Source organism: Manis pentadactyla, chromosome 9 (assembly GCF_030020395.1).
Source record: "Manis pentadactyla isolate mManPen7 chromosome 9, mManPen7.hap1, whole genome shotgun sequence".
NCBI classification, from domain to species: Eukaryota; Metazoa; Chordata; class Mammalia; order Pholidota; family Manidae; genus Manis; species Manis pentadactyla.
In genome coordinates this window covers 115,907,533-115,921,342 of record NC_080027.1, presented here as the reverse complement: position 1 = coordinate 115,921,342, position 13,810 = coordinate 115,907,533, and the positions used below count along the sequence as shown (strand labels likewise).

Genomic DNA, 13,810 nt, shown 5'->3' with positions numbered 1-13,810 from the left:
TCTCTCTACCTTTTCTTAAGCCCTTGGTATACATGCTGCTCTTTGGGTTTAAAAATCTTGTCTTCCTTTGTTACACGCTCCTTGGGAGAAGGGATTATGTTAAATGTTTCTTTCCCAAGAGTACCTCATTTTGTTTGCTCTGTAAATATTTATTGAATAATGAACAAATTAATGACCATGTGACTAAGTATGGGTCTTAGCTATCTACTGAGGCACAATGAATGACATTAGGAAGGTGGAGTCAGTTGAATAGTACCCCTCTTAAATTCCTGTCCATCTGGAAACTCAGATTGGGACCTTATTTGGAAATAGGGTCTTTATACATGTAGTTAAAGCGAGGGTTGAGACAAGAACATGCTGGTGTAGTATGGACTCTAATTCCAGGGAAAGTGTCCTTCTAACTGATGGGAAAGGACAGAGAGAGACACAGAGAAGGAGGCGATGTGAAGATGGAGGCAGAGATCAGAGTGATGTATCTATAACCAGGGGATGTCCAGGACTGTCGGCTAGGAGAGAGGCATGGGACATTTCTCCCTCAGAGCCTCCGAAGGAAGCAGTCCCCCCAACAGCTTGCTGTCTGACTTTCGGCCTCCTACACTGTGTGAGAATACATTTCTCTTGTTTCAAGCCACCCAAATTTATGGTGATTTGTTACAGCAGTCCCAGGAAACTAACACACTAGCAGAGAGAAAATACAGGCATGCCTCATTTTATTGCACTTTGGTTTATTGCATTTTGTAGATGAGGTTTTTTCTTTTTTATAAATGGAAGGTCTGTGGCAACCCTGTGTTGAACAAGTCTACTGGCACCATTTTTTCCAATTGCATTTGCTCACTTTGTGTGTCCGTGTCACATTTTGGTAATCCTCACAATCTTTCAAACTTTTTCATTACTATTATATTTGTTATGGTGATCTGTGTTCAGTGAGGTAGTATTACTATTGTCATTTTGGGGTAGGGGGGCACCATGAACTGTGCCCATATAAGAAGGCAAACGTAATTGACAAACGTTGTGAGTGTCTTGACGGCTCCACCGATCAGCCAGAAATTCCCCCAGCTCTCTCCCTCTCCTCAAACCTCCCTGTTCTCCGAGACACAGCAATGTTGAAATTAGGCCATTTAATAACCCTGCCATAGCTTCTAAGTGTTCAGCTGAGAGAAGGAGTCACATGTCTCTCACCTTGAATGAAAAGCTATAAATGATTAAATTTAGTGAAGAAGGCATGTCAAAGTCAAGATAAGCCAAAAGCTAGGTCCCTTGTGCCAAAATTGTGAATGTAAAGGAAAAGTTCTTCAAGGAAATTAAAAGCGCTACTCCAGTGAACACGCAAAAGAAAGGGAAGCAGCCTATTGCTGATATGTAGAAAGTTCTAGTGTCTGGATAGAAGATCAAATGAGCCACATTATTCCCTTAAGCTAAAGCCTAATCCAGAGCAAGGCTCTAACTCTCTTCAAGTCTATGAAGGCTGAGAGTGGTGAGGAAGCTTCAGAAGATTAAGTTTGAAGATAGCAGAGGTTGGTTCAGGATGTTTAAGGAAAGAAGCTGTCTCTATCTCAGCAAAGTGCAGGTGAGGTGGCAGGTGTTGTTGGTCAAGCTGCAGCAAGTTATCTGGAAGATGTAGCTAAGATCATTCATGAACATGGCTACACTAACCAACAGAGTTTCAATGGAGATGACATCAGCTTTCATTAAAAGGAGATGCCATCTAAGACTTTGATAGAGAGGAGAAGTCAATGCCTGCCTTCAAAGCTTCAAAGACTGGCTGACTGTCTTGTTAGGGGCTAATGCAGCTGGTACCTGAAGTTGAAGCCAGTGTTCACGGACCATTCTGACAGTCCTAGGGCCCTTAGGAATGATGCCAAATCTACTCTGCCTGTGCTTTAGAAATGGAACAACAAAGCCTGGATAACAGCATATCTGTTTACAACATGGTTTGCTGAATATCTCAAGCCTACTATTGAGACCTACTGCTCATAAAAAAAAGATTCCTTTCAAAATTGTGCTCATTGACAATGCACCTGGTCACCCAAGAGCTCTGATGGAGATGGACACTGATGCAGCATCCATTCTGCAGCCCATTGATCAAGGAGTCATTTTGACTTTCCAGTCTTCTTATTGAAGAAATACATTTCTTAAGGCTATAGCTGCCATAGATGGTGATTCCTCTGATGGATCTGGGTAATGTCAATTCACAACCTTCTGGAAAGGATTCACCATACTAGATACCATTAAGAACATTCATGAGTCATGGGAAGAGGCCAAAATACCAACATTCACAGGAATTTAGAAGCAGTGAATTCCAACTATCATGGATATAAAGAGTTTGAAAATGTCAGAGGAGGAAGCAATGGTAAATGTGGTAGAAATTGCAGGAGAACCAGACTTAGAGGTGGAGCCTGAGAATCGAAGTGTTGCCATCTCATGAAACTTGAATGGGTGAGGAGTTGTTTCTTATGGCTGAGCAAGGAAAGTGGTTTTTTGAGATGGAATCTATTCTTGGTGAGGATGATATGAAGATTGTTAAAAGGACAACAAAGGATTTAGAATATTCCATAAGGTTCATTGAGAAAGCTGTGGCAGGTTTCGAGAGGACTGATTCCAATTTTGAAAGAAGTTCTACTGTGGGTAAAATGCTATCGAACAGCATTACATGCTAGAGAGAAATCGTTCATGAAAGGAAAACTCAATCAACGTGGCAAACTTCATTGTCTTTGTTCAAGAAATTACCACAGCCACCCCAACCTTCAGCAGCCTTCATCCTGACCAGTTAGCAGCTGTCAACACTGAGGCAAGACCCTCCACCAGCAGTAAGATCATGACTCATTGAAAGTTCAGATGTTGGTTAGCAGTTTTCAGCAATAAAATATTTTAAAATTAAGGTATGTACATTGTTTTTTCAGACATAATGCTATTACACACTTACTAGACTACAGTAGAGTGAAAACTCAACTTTTATATGTGCTGGGAAACCATGAAATTCATTTGACTTGCCTTACTGGGCTATTTGCCTTATCGCAGTGGTCTGGAACCTAACCTGCAGTATGTCCCAGATATGCCTGTACGATCTTTGAAAGACCTTCTAAGACTGACTATGGCTCAGAATGAGTAACTGGAAGCAGAAGAGGAGTTTAGGCAGATGCTCTGGGGAGAAGAAGGGTCTCTCTTCATACTCTGGAAAGCCTCAGGACAACTTGTTCACCTCTGGCTTTAGGGAGAACACCTTCCCCTGCCTCCCTATGTCCAGTGATCCTCTGCCCAGCCAGGTTGGGACTGTGACACTTTGGGCTGGAGTTAGGGCTGGCGGGGTCTTACATTGGCTTGCTCCAAATGAAAATGTAGAATGTCAAAATGGGATCCAGTGGCCCATTCGTTGACTCAATCAACAATTCATGGCTTGACTAATTAATTAACTAAATTATGAATTCAAAGTTGACTGTGAGCGAAGCTGTGCAGTTATTTCTTCCCTCACCTCTGAAGTTTATTCCTGTATTGCACACAGGAATCAAATGCTTTTCCTATAGCTGAAAACCTTCCAGGGAAATAGAAAGGATCCACTATACTAATTTGTACCAAGTTAATCATACTAATCTTAGTGATCTAATGGATTTTTTCCTCCACAGTGTATTTGCTTTTTCAAAGTGAGATCCGGAAAACTCAATAACTGCTCTCTAGTGCTGGACGCTCACCTTGTGTTGTCATCAAGGTAAGACTTCCTCTATCCTATTTCTCATCCTGGAGCAATGATGCTGCCTGATTCTGTCAGTGACAAGCCTCTGTGCAGTCTGGGGTGGGACAGGACTGGGTCGGGACAGGAGAAATCGAAGGAAACTCTCTGCCCTTGGGCAGCTTTACTCCCAGGAAATGCTCAGCCCAGGGCTTCCTCCTCGGGGTGGGGTTGACCTTGAGAGGGACATCACTTTCCCGCATCCCTTCCTCTGGGGCTCTTTCATGCCAGTCTGAACAGTCTGGAAATGGAATCCCTGGACCCCTCCCCACTGCCGTTGTTATAATAAACTCCAGGATTGTATCTGTGGAGCCTCGGGCTTCAGGAATGCAGCCTGTAATTACCTCGCTTCTAAATGCTCGTGGTAATGGATGGTGAGGCCTCGTGCATCAGACCAGTTAAATTGCTGTGCGACTCGGCCACAATTTAACTTGGCAGACAACACACTTAAACTTGGCAAATAGAGATAATGTGCACTATTTGGGGACTGTTAAACTTTTCAAACAACCTGGGAAGTGCCAGGGAAGTTCCTGGGAGGGAGAAGTTAAGTTGGTAAAGTCTGGACCATGAGTTGATTGAGCATAACCATTTTGCTGCTCGCCTTGTCCCCTGTCCTGGGGATTAGAGCCTGGGGGACACAGGGATGACCAGTGCTTCAGTTGGGCTGCACACAGCACAGGCACTCTGCTGGACACTGGGGATGACAGTGCAGGGGACAGGAGCACACAGGGTCTCTGTCCTCCTGGAGTTCACGTCTGGAGGGGGAGAGCCGCACATGTTTTGTGGGTCACGCTGGAGACGTTTTGCCGAGATCCAGACTGAAGATGTGGGGCTTGATGGTGGCTGAGTGATCTTCCACAGGGTGGGGGGATTATGGAAGATGTTATAGGGAAGACGGTATCTGAACTGGGTATTGACGAATGCACAGAATTTGGACAGGCTGGCAGGAACAGTTAGGGGGTGACCAAGGTGCCGGCTTAGCCAGAGAAAGGAGGCTGTGAGCAGGGCAGCAAATGGTTAGGTGCATGGGGAGGAGACAGGGGAGATAAAAATGAGAGGGTGGCACTGTTTCCAGTAAGCTGGGGCCTGCTGTGAAGCAGATTCATTCCCTTCCCCAGGGGAACATACTTGTGCAGGCCTCACCGGCAACAACCTGGCCACCACACCCAACCCCTGGGATCACGCGCTCAGCTGGGCTGGAACACACGCTGGTCAAACCATGGTGTGGCATAATAGGCAAGGGGCCTGAGTTAACTCAGTGCAAACTGGGTAGCACTACAAACGGGCTGGATGGCTTCAGAGCGCCCAGGCTCGGCCCCTCCACTCCCCCTCTTGTCATGTCCTTGAAGACGGACTGGGCTTTGCACATGGTCATTCCTACGCCAATGTGGTCCTCTCCTCCCCAAACCCCTCTCCTAGCTTACATTCTGAAAGGGTCAGCCCCAGCTCCAGAGAACTTGACCTTGTGATGAAGACCCTGTGGCAGAGACCGCACAGGCAGACTGCAGCTGGCTTCGTGCAGGTCTGGGGCAGAGTGCTCCCCAGGGCCTGTTCTGTCTGCCTGGAATGGATATGCGGTGTGGCACTTCCCGCCACCCGGGGACGGGCTGCTGTCCCCGCTCAGAGGGACCATAGGGCTCTGCCGACCTCACATCGACTGTCTTTCCCTTTCTCCCGGCTGCCTTTCTTTCATTCAGCAGGCCCCTACTGCTTCCAGCGCTCCTTATACATTTGCTACGAATCTTTATTTCCAGATTAGCCACCATGCACACAAAATGGAGCGTCCCTGATTTGAGGAGCAAAAACAGTGATTACTAGATTGGTTCTCTCTCGCAGAATGTGGAGGAACAAACAATGCCACACAATTTTAGTTTGTATAGCGTCTTTCAAACCACGCGATGCCCCGGGCACAGCGCAGAGTTGCTGTAAATAATACAGTCGCCGAGTTAAACATTCTAAACATCTTTGCATCGAGCTTCATTTTGTCCTGCCATACTGGGCCGGGGAGGCTGGAAAGGAAGAGATGGGGCGGGTCTGGGGGAAAGCCAACAGGGGTGTGGCTGGGGGGGTGGCAGGGAGATGGGGGACTGTGGTTGGGAACTTCTGCTTTTAAAGGGAATGCAGTGGGGACAGGTGGGCACAGGTGGTCCTGAGAGGGAGCAGGCATCCACAAAAAGTAGGCCTGCTTCGGTAGCCTCCTGCCCTTTGCACAGGAAGGGAGAGGTAGGGAGAAGCAGCCCAGGGGGATTGTTCCTTTTCTGGAAGTCTTTAGGGCATCCCAGAATGAACACGGGTGGGCAGAGTTGGGTCCTGGCAGTTTGACTCACATAACCATCTGTGGGACTCAGTGTTGTGTCCCTGAACCTTGGGTTTTCCATGAGGGTGTGGGATGGGTCAGTAAACGCCCCTCCAGACCTGCCGGTTTCAGAGTCACTGATTCTGGGGCCCCCACAAATCCGCCTGGTGTGAAGCCATCAGGGGTTCTGGCCTCTGGCCCCCTGTCCCCTGACTGAGGGGAAAGGGCAGAGCCTCCCGCCCCCCTTGCTGGCAGGAGAACCTCCCTTCAGCTTCCACAGCTCTCCCCTGCCTCCCACCTCCCAGGCCAGCTCTGGAGAAGGGGCGGATGAGCCTGAGGAACTAGATAAGCAACCTGCCTCTGAAGCTTCCTGTGTGAACTTGGGCAAAAGACAACCTCTCTGACGCTCAGTGTTGCCAACTTTAAATAGGCATAAAGATACCTAGTCACAGGGTTTTGGTGAGGATTCACTGAAATAATATGTGCAATGTACGTGGTATATGGCCTGGCACACAGTGAGGGTACAGTAAATGGTGGTTATTGTTGTTATTTTAATTGTTGGTGATGGTGACCACGTCTGCTGAGAGGGAACCCCCTGTGCCGGGAGGAGCACTTGGGGACTGAGGGACCTCGGGGCCCCTGCCTGGCTGTAGCTGCCTGGGGCGCCCAGCTGGGGCTGCCCCCAGGCTGGGCCCCTGAAGCTCCCTCTCATTTTCAACTTGGCGGAGTTTTGTTCATGAGCTCCTCCTAATTTGGGTGAAGTGCGCCATATGGAGAGCAGGGAACAGTGTTAAAAAAGCTTTCACACATAGATAGCGCAGCCCTGTCTCTGCTAAATGAGGACTGTCTTCCCCAGAGCAGATTTCACACGCCGATCTCCAGAGTGTTGAGTTCCCTCGTCAACAGGGGTGGAGTTGTTGAGGATCTCGCAGCCATTGTCTCTGGCCGGTGGGGGCCTGTTCCGACCCCAAGAGAAATCCCATCTTCTTTTTCCTCCCCAGGGGTGAGGGTTTTCCAGCCCTTTCAGGTGAGCCAACTGTGCTTCCCAGCCCGGACAGAGCAGGCACGGCGCCCCCCAGCTGCAGGCAGCTGGGTCTCCTGGGGACCCCTCTGGGTGCTGCTGGCGTGTCACATCTGTGAGGGAGCTGGGCTGTTCTGAATGGAGCCCAAGCCCCCTGTTCCCCAGCCCACGGCATATTCTCTAGAACGTTCCTCCCAGCCGAGACATCTGCCGCAGTGTGACTCCCCACCCCTCCCCGCTACTTCTTCCTGGCCTGACGCAGCGCGCCTATTTTGGTTGTTGAAAATAAGTCTCTTCATTTGTCTGTTGGAGGCTGAAGTGTGCCGGCCTTTAGCTCCCAAGGTGGCACTCTCCCTGCAGGGCTGCTGAGCACCTCCCTTAGCCAACGGACAGTGACCCCTTCCCACTTGTCACGTTATCTGGCTTTGTCTGCCTCGGTGGGGCTGTAGTTAGCTGGGGATCAGTGGGGAACTTGTTTGGCCTCACTGCTTCCTAGTGATAAAAATGATAGTGGTAATCAGCCATTTAGTGAACATTTACTATGTGCTGGGCCCTATATCTTATCTCATTTCCTACTTAGAATAACCAGAGAGGATCTGTGTGACTATCTGATTTTAAAGAGGAGGAACCTGAGATTCAGAGAGGTTAAGTGACTGATGCAAAGTTGCACAGCTAAGGGGAGAGCTGATGTTCAGACCCAGATTTACTGATGACCCTAAATCTTGTGCAGTTTCAATCAGTCTGCTCTGTTCACCCTTGTCTTAGTGCCAAACCTTATTGCATCCAAAGATGGCCCCACAATGGGGTCAGGGGCAAAAACTGCCCAGAAATAGGTGCTATGGGAAGGGAATTAGCGTCTTTCCAGGCTGGCTGCCTTCATAGAATGGGGTCCTGTGTTCGGATAGAGAAGTGAGATGCAGCCTGTCAGAGTCTGTGACTTTTTTCTGGTGGAACTCTGCCACCCACATGCATTTGGCTTTCCTAGGGCCTCCTGCACAGCACTGTGGGGTCTGACTTTACCACCCCACTGGAGGAAGAGGAGCTTGAAATTGTTTTTGAGATGTTTTCATTGATTTTCTTTAATGCACAAGAACATTTCCATTCACACATGGGCTTAGTTGTGGGGGACAAAAGGAAGGATTTGACACAAATTTAGGGGGCTGGGTGGAGCTCAGGGAGGGAGCCTGAGTGCCTTGTCGATTACTCTTTAATTTATCAGTATTTTCCTGGAGTTCCTTTGCAAAGCCGTCTGCTTAATCTCACTGCTGGGTGGGGGTACTGCAAGAAGAAACGTGGCTTTCCGGGTCCCTTGGCTTCCAAACTGGTTTATGCCGGCAGCTCTACCCCTGCCCTGTTTAAACCATAACCCCAGAGCTGCTCTGTTTTTTTTTTCAGAGAGCACCTGGCCTTCAGGTTAGAGTTCTAGGTCACCAAAAGAAAAAAGTGCGAGAACGAGGTGCCTCCTGTGCCCCAGGTGGGGTGCAGAAGGTGATAGGCCCAGCTGGGAGCACGCCGATGCGTTTGCACCTGTAGTTTATGAGGAAAACAACCCCACACTGTGAAACAGCGTCAGGAGTGTGATAAAGTCCAACAATGCTTACAGATGCTGCAAAAGTAAAAATAAAAGCAAAACATCGTGTATTGAGTTCTTAAAGAGAGCTGCCAGGATGGGTGAGCAGGAGCAGGGGGTGCTAAGAGGGAGGAAAACAGGGATCCCAGCTCTCCGCTTGCTGTCCCCCTCCTCCCGAGGGCCGGCAGGCTTCCCAGGGCTCTTAAGGAACGTTCTCCAAGACGTCTAAGTAACCTCCTCCCTGGCTTCCTCGGTCGGCTTCTGTTTTAGGTTCGTAAGGGCTGCCGGTAAGTATCACAAACTGGGTGGCTTAGAAAAATGGAACTTTATCGATAGTCTCTCAGTTCTGGAGGCTTGAAGTCCGAGTTCAAGGTGCGGCCGGCGCTCTACCCCCTCCGAAGGCACTAGGGGAGCGTCTGTTGCGGGTCCCTGTCCTGGGTGCTGGCAGCTCCTCGCCCGCGGGGGCGTGATGCCTGTCTTCCCACGGCGCTCTCCGCGTGCGCGTCTCTGTCTCTTCCACATTTCCTCCTTTCTCTAAAGACGATAGTCGTATTGGAGTAGGACCCTCCCTGATCATCTCATTTTAACTTGATTACCTCTCCAAAGACCCTATTTCCAAATAAGGTCACATTCTGAGGTACTAGGGGTTAGGACTCCAACATACCTTTTTGGGGGGACACAAATTGTAGTAGCCCTTCTTTTCCCCAGACCTGTTTTGTTTTATTTAGCTCACCCCTAAATTTGAATGAGACTTTACCATCCACAAACTACTAATATAATGAGAAAAACGTGGGCTGGAAATTCATGTAGGTCTGTGTTCAAACCCTGGCCTCCGGTTTACTATTTGTGTGGCTGTGGAGCATCCATCAGTCTTGTAACCCTGTTTACCTATTGCAAATCAGCGGACATGTTCTATTTTATTGGCCAAATGTGAGATTTGATGAATTAAAGGGCCTGGCATGGTGCCTGATATGTGGTAGGCGCTCAGTGAATGGAAACCTGCAACCAAGAGGAAGGCCGTTATTATCCTCATTTGTGGATGAGGAAACTGAGGCTCAGACCTAACCTGCTCTAGGACAGCATGACACCCATCTGCAGACTCTGGACCCCCTCCCCTTGGACCCTGCTTTATGTTGTGCCTCGTGTGGTCATGGTCCTCGCCACCTGTATAGGACTTACTGATAATCGAAAATACATAATTTTTTTAAGCCTGTCTTCTCTTGACTCCAAGTTCCTTGAGGACTGGGACAACCTTAGTCACTTTTCTTTTGTATTTGTTTTTTATTATGGCAAAATATACATGACATTGACCGTTTTATCCATTTTTAAGCACAGAGTTTAGTGGCATGACATACATTGCCATTATTTATGCAGCCATCACCGCCATCCAGCTCCAGATTTTTTTCAGCCTCCCAAACTGAAACTCTGTACCCATTACACACGAACTCCCCCTTTCCCCCTCCCCTAACCCCTTCCTCTATGAGTCTGACTACTCCAGGCACCTCATGTACATAGAATCATGTAATATTTGTCCTTTTGCATCTGGCTTATTTACCTAGCGTAATGTTTTCAAGCTTCCTCCGTGTTGTAGCTTGTATCAGAACTCCCTTTCTAAGGCTGAATCATACCCTTTAAAATGTATATACCACATTTTGTTTATCCATTCCTCCACTGACGGACATTTGGGTTGTTTCCACCTTTTGGCTATTGTGAATAATGCCGCTGTGCATACGGGTTTACAAATATCTCTTCTAGTCCCTGCTTTCAATTCTCTTGGGTATATGCCCAGAAGTGAAATTACTGGATTTAACCTTATTCATCTTTGTATTCTCAGGGTCGAGAATAGAACCTTATTACTTAGTATTTGTTGAATGAATACACTAAGGAATGAATGGAGAAGTGAATGAAACAAGGAACAGGAACCTGGCAAGGAAAGAGTGGGTCATTCTAACAGTGAGAGGATCCACAGACGAGAGAGCAGATTAGAAGGAAGGAGAAGGGAATGCTCAGATTTTACAAGAACTGTCCAGCACATCACTGGTACTGGCTCTGTGCTGCAACAGAAAGGATTCAACCAACACACTTGCCTAATGATTTCCTCAAAAATTTCTTTCTGAAGTAATGAAAGTACCAATAGGTTGATGTTCTTGATTAATGACTGTGCTCTAGGACATACTGGAAAGCAGTCTGGAATTTTGGACTTGCAAGGAGCAGCTTTCTAGCCCCCTCACCCACAGACACATTAGGAGTCTCACCGGCAAGGACTCCCTTATGGCTTCTCCAGGCACCTATTTCTAGGACGGCTCCAGACCCTACTTCTGTTTCATGCATCTGCTCTTTGCCTCCTGCAACTGGTTACCTGTGTTGCCTGCGTGACCTGCTTCCTTTCCATCTGACATGAATGTCATGCAGCTGAATGTGACTTTATTTGTTTTTCTTTTGTTTGGAGCTGAGGACAAGCTGCCCATCTCCCTCCTAGCCCTGGATGCTGGGAGCCCGTGATTGGCAGCAACCCAGGATGAAAGAGAAATGTGCCTCAGGTAGAGGATCTGCCAGAAAAATTCTGGCTGGTCTGAGCTCATCTCACCCCATTCTTGATGGCACGAGTTTTGTATTTCTCTGGGCAACTCCCTCCTCTCATCCCTCAACCAGCCCCCAAGAAACTCAAACCCCAGGGGCAGCAGCTTTGAATCTGAAGGTTTCTTCTCATTTTGTCAGTTCATCACTTGGATTCAGCCACCAGTTTGACAAGGAGAGTCCCCGGGAGGGTGGCGTGCAGGGCTGTGGGGGGCTGAGGATGGCGGCTGTGAGTGGCTCAGCCAAGGTCTCTGTGGCAAACTTTATTTAAAAACTGTGGTATCTCTCTGACCTTCTCTCTCTAGGTAGATAAATGAGAAGCCATGAGAGGAAGGACATTTTTCGACACCAGACCTCCGTCGCATCCAACTGAAAGCCAACTCCCATCTTGAGGCCCAGTTTCTGGTCTTATTTTGCTGTAAAAGTGAGAGAATTGGTGGGGGAGCAGCAGGGGCCTGGGGAGGGGGAAGGCAGCCCCAAGGGGAGCAGACGGGAGGGGAGAATGAGCTGGGTGAATAGCGAGCTCAAGAGCTCTTCTGCACAACGAGATTAGCGTGATGTGAGCATTTCCATGCCAAGGTGCTAACGCAATAATACACTCGAGTTTGCCAACTTTTCAAATTGAATGTATTTGATTATTTGCTTTTAATTAGTGTGAGTTTTGGAGTATGTACAGGATTGTCAGGGATACACGCAAAGCCTCCTACAGCCCGTGAAGCCTCCCCTCGGTAAAGACGGTCTGTGATTGTTCTTTTTTAGCTGTGGAGAATGAGATTTAACAGCTCTGTTAAATGTTTTAGCCCATTTCCATTGTGCCTCTGTTTCAACCTATTGGCAAGACCAATTGAAGTGAGAAAGTAAACCTCTTATCTGATCTGAATGCTGAGAGCCGCTCCTAAGAAGAATTTTCCTGCTCAACTTCGGCTCTCTGCGAACATCCTTGCTCGGGTCTGTTTTGTTTTTTTTCCTTGCTGTTTCTTTCCAGAGTTGGCTATTCAGCTGGCTTTTTCTCCCTCCCTCCCCTGTTAGTATGTTTTAGGAAATATCTATACACATGAAAAGAAAAAGAGACCAAGAGGGAGGGAAAAGGACAATAAATTTGTTGATACAACAGAAGTGTGTAGAGAACTCTCTCTCTTTCTGCCAGAGACTTGAGAATCCTGGATCTGGAGGCTGCCCACGGGGAAGGTACTGGTCAGGGTGATTCTCGGCCCCTGCTATCCTGGGGGACACCGAGGCCATGGCATGGCTGGGCTCCCTTGGCCAGTGAGGATTGAGCTGGGTTTGAGCCTTAGTGCCTGAGCTCCTGTCTGCACCTTGGGGGACAGCGCTACCCTGGCCGGTATACCAGCTTTCTTCTTGTTGGTGTTTTTTAGCCAGGAAGCCCCGCTCCTTCCCATGGGAGTTCTGCAGGCAACAGCCCTTTTCAAAAAAAAAAAAACCACACAAGTCCTTCTTTAGACCTAGACTTAGAGAGGCAGGATGCTCTGGAGAACTCAGTGTGGCAGCTCCATTGCCTCTCTCCTTTCCATCTTTTTATATTTGCTAAAGAGGAGAAGGATGTGGCCTGAGGCATTTTTCCACCAGCACCGCTTTCCTTCCAGCCTCCTTAGGTCTGTTGCTCTGCTCGCCTCTGCCCCAGGACCCTGGGGACACAGACAGAGACGGACGCCTATGCTCACATGGCTGGCCACTTTGTCCCTTCCTGTCCCAAGCTCACAGCGCTGTCCCAGCAACTAACTTACTAGGGCCGCAGAGGAGCCGCCCTGCAGCAGAGAAGCAAGATCCTCATACACATTCTGAGGATGGCCGCCCACTCACCCATTACCTACACAATCTCTCAGTTACATTAAAAAAAAAAATCTTTCCCCCTCTTAACAATAGAGAGGAACAAATGGTTGACAAATAACAACAGCAGCGGCTCTCCAACAAAAGCACGCAATTATTACAATTATACTATCCTTGATTAGGCTGCCATGCATTGCATTTCAATATAATTGATGTTGTAGGTTGACACATCGGACACCAAATATTCTCGCCTGTCCCTTCTCTCTTTTGTTTCAGAAGCTGATTTGCATTTTCTATGCTTTTAGTAATGAAGACTTAGCACTTTTCCTCCATTAGAAAAAAAAAGAGAGATACAATAATCTGCAACTCGGCACTTGTTTAAGGATTCTGACCCTCGAAAATACCACTTTGCTTCACACATTAGCTGCTTACAAAGAAGGAAGCTAATGTATCATCTAATTGGGCAAACCACTGCATCTGATTTCTCTCAATCAGACTATTAGCTTCGTAATTACCCATCTGCCTCGTGTGGAAAAACGGCAAGGCGCACACCCAGCTAATAACGTTCTCAAGAGCTCTCCACCACAATGAGAGGAGGCGACGTGGAGGGATATGGTCTCTAACCATTTCGGTGCCAAGGTGGTCACACAATGCAGGGGGGCTCTGCCAACTGTCCCCGCCTGAATGTGTTTAATTATTCGCCTCTAATTAGTCGGAGTTTTGGGGTCCATGGGGGTGGTTGTCACTGCTCGGGGGTGGTTGTCACTGCTCGGCGGTGGCTCGGCGGATGCAGAAGGACGCTGACCAGCGGGAAGGCGAGGGGGAGGCCTCTCG

General features: G+C 48.1%; 1 long non-coding RNA gene across 1 annotated transcript in view; it reads left to right on the top strand.

The window, feature by feature from the left end:
- Window positions 1-2,098: 2,098 nt before the first annotated feature.
- The window catches only part of LOC118926044 (uncharacterized), a 55,377-nt gene continuing 43,665 nt past the window's right edge, over window positions 2,099-13,810 (top strand). Inside the window, exon 1 of the long non-coding RNA XR_005030293.2 lies at window positions 2,099-3,703. This is a non-coding gene — a long non-coding RNA (uncharacterized LOC118926044). The remainder of the gene's footprint in view (window positions 3,704-13,810) is intronic.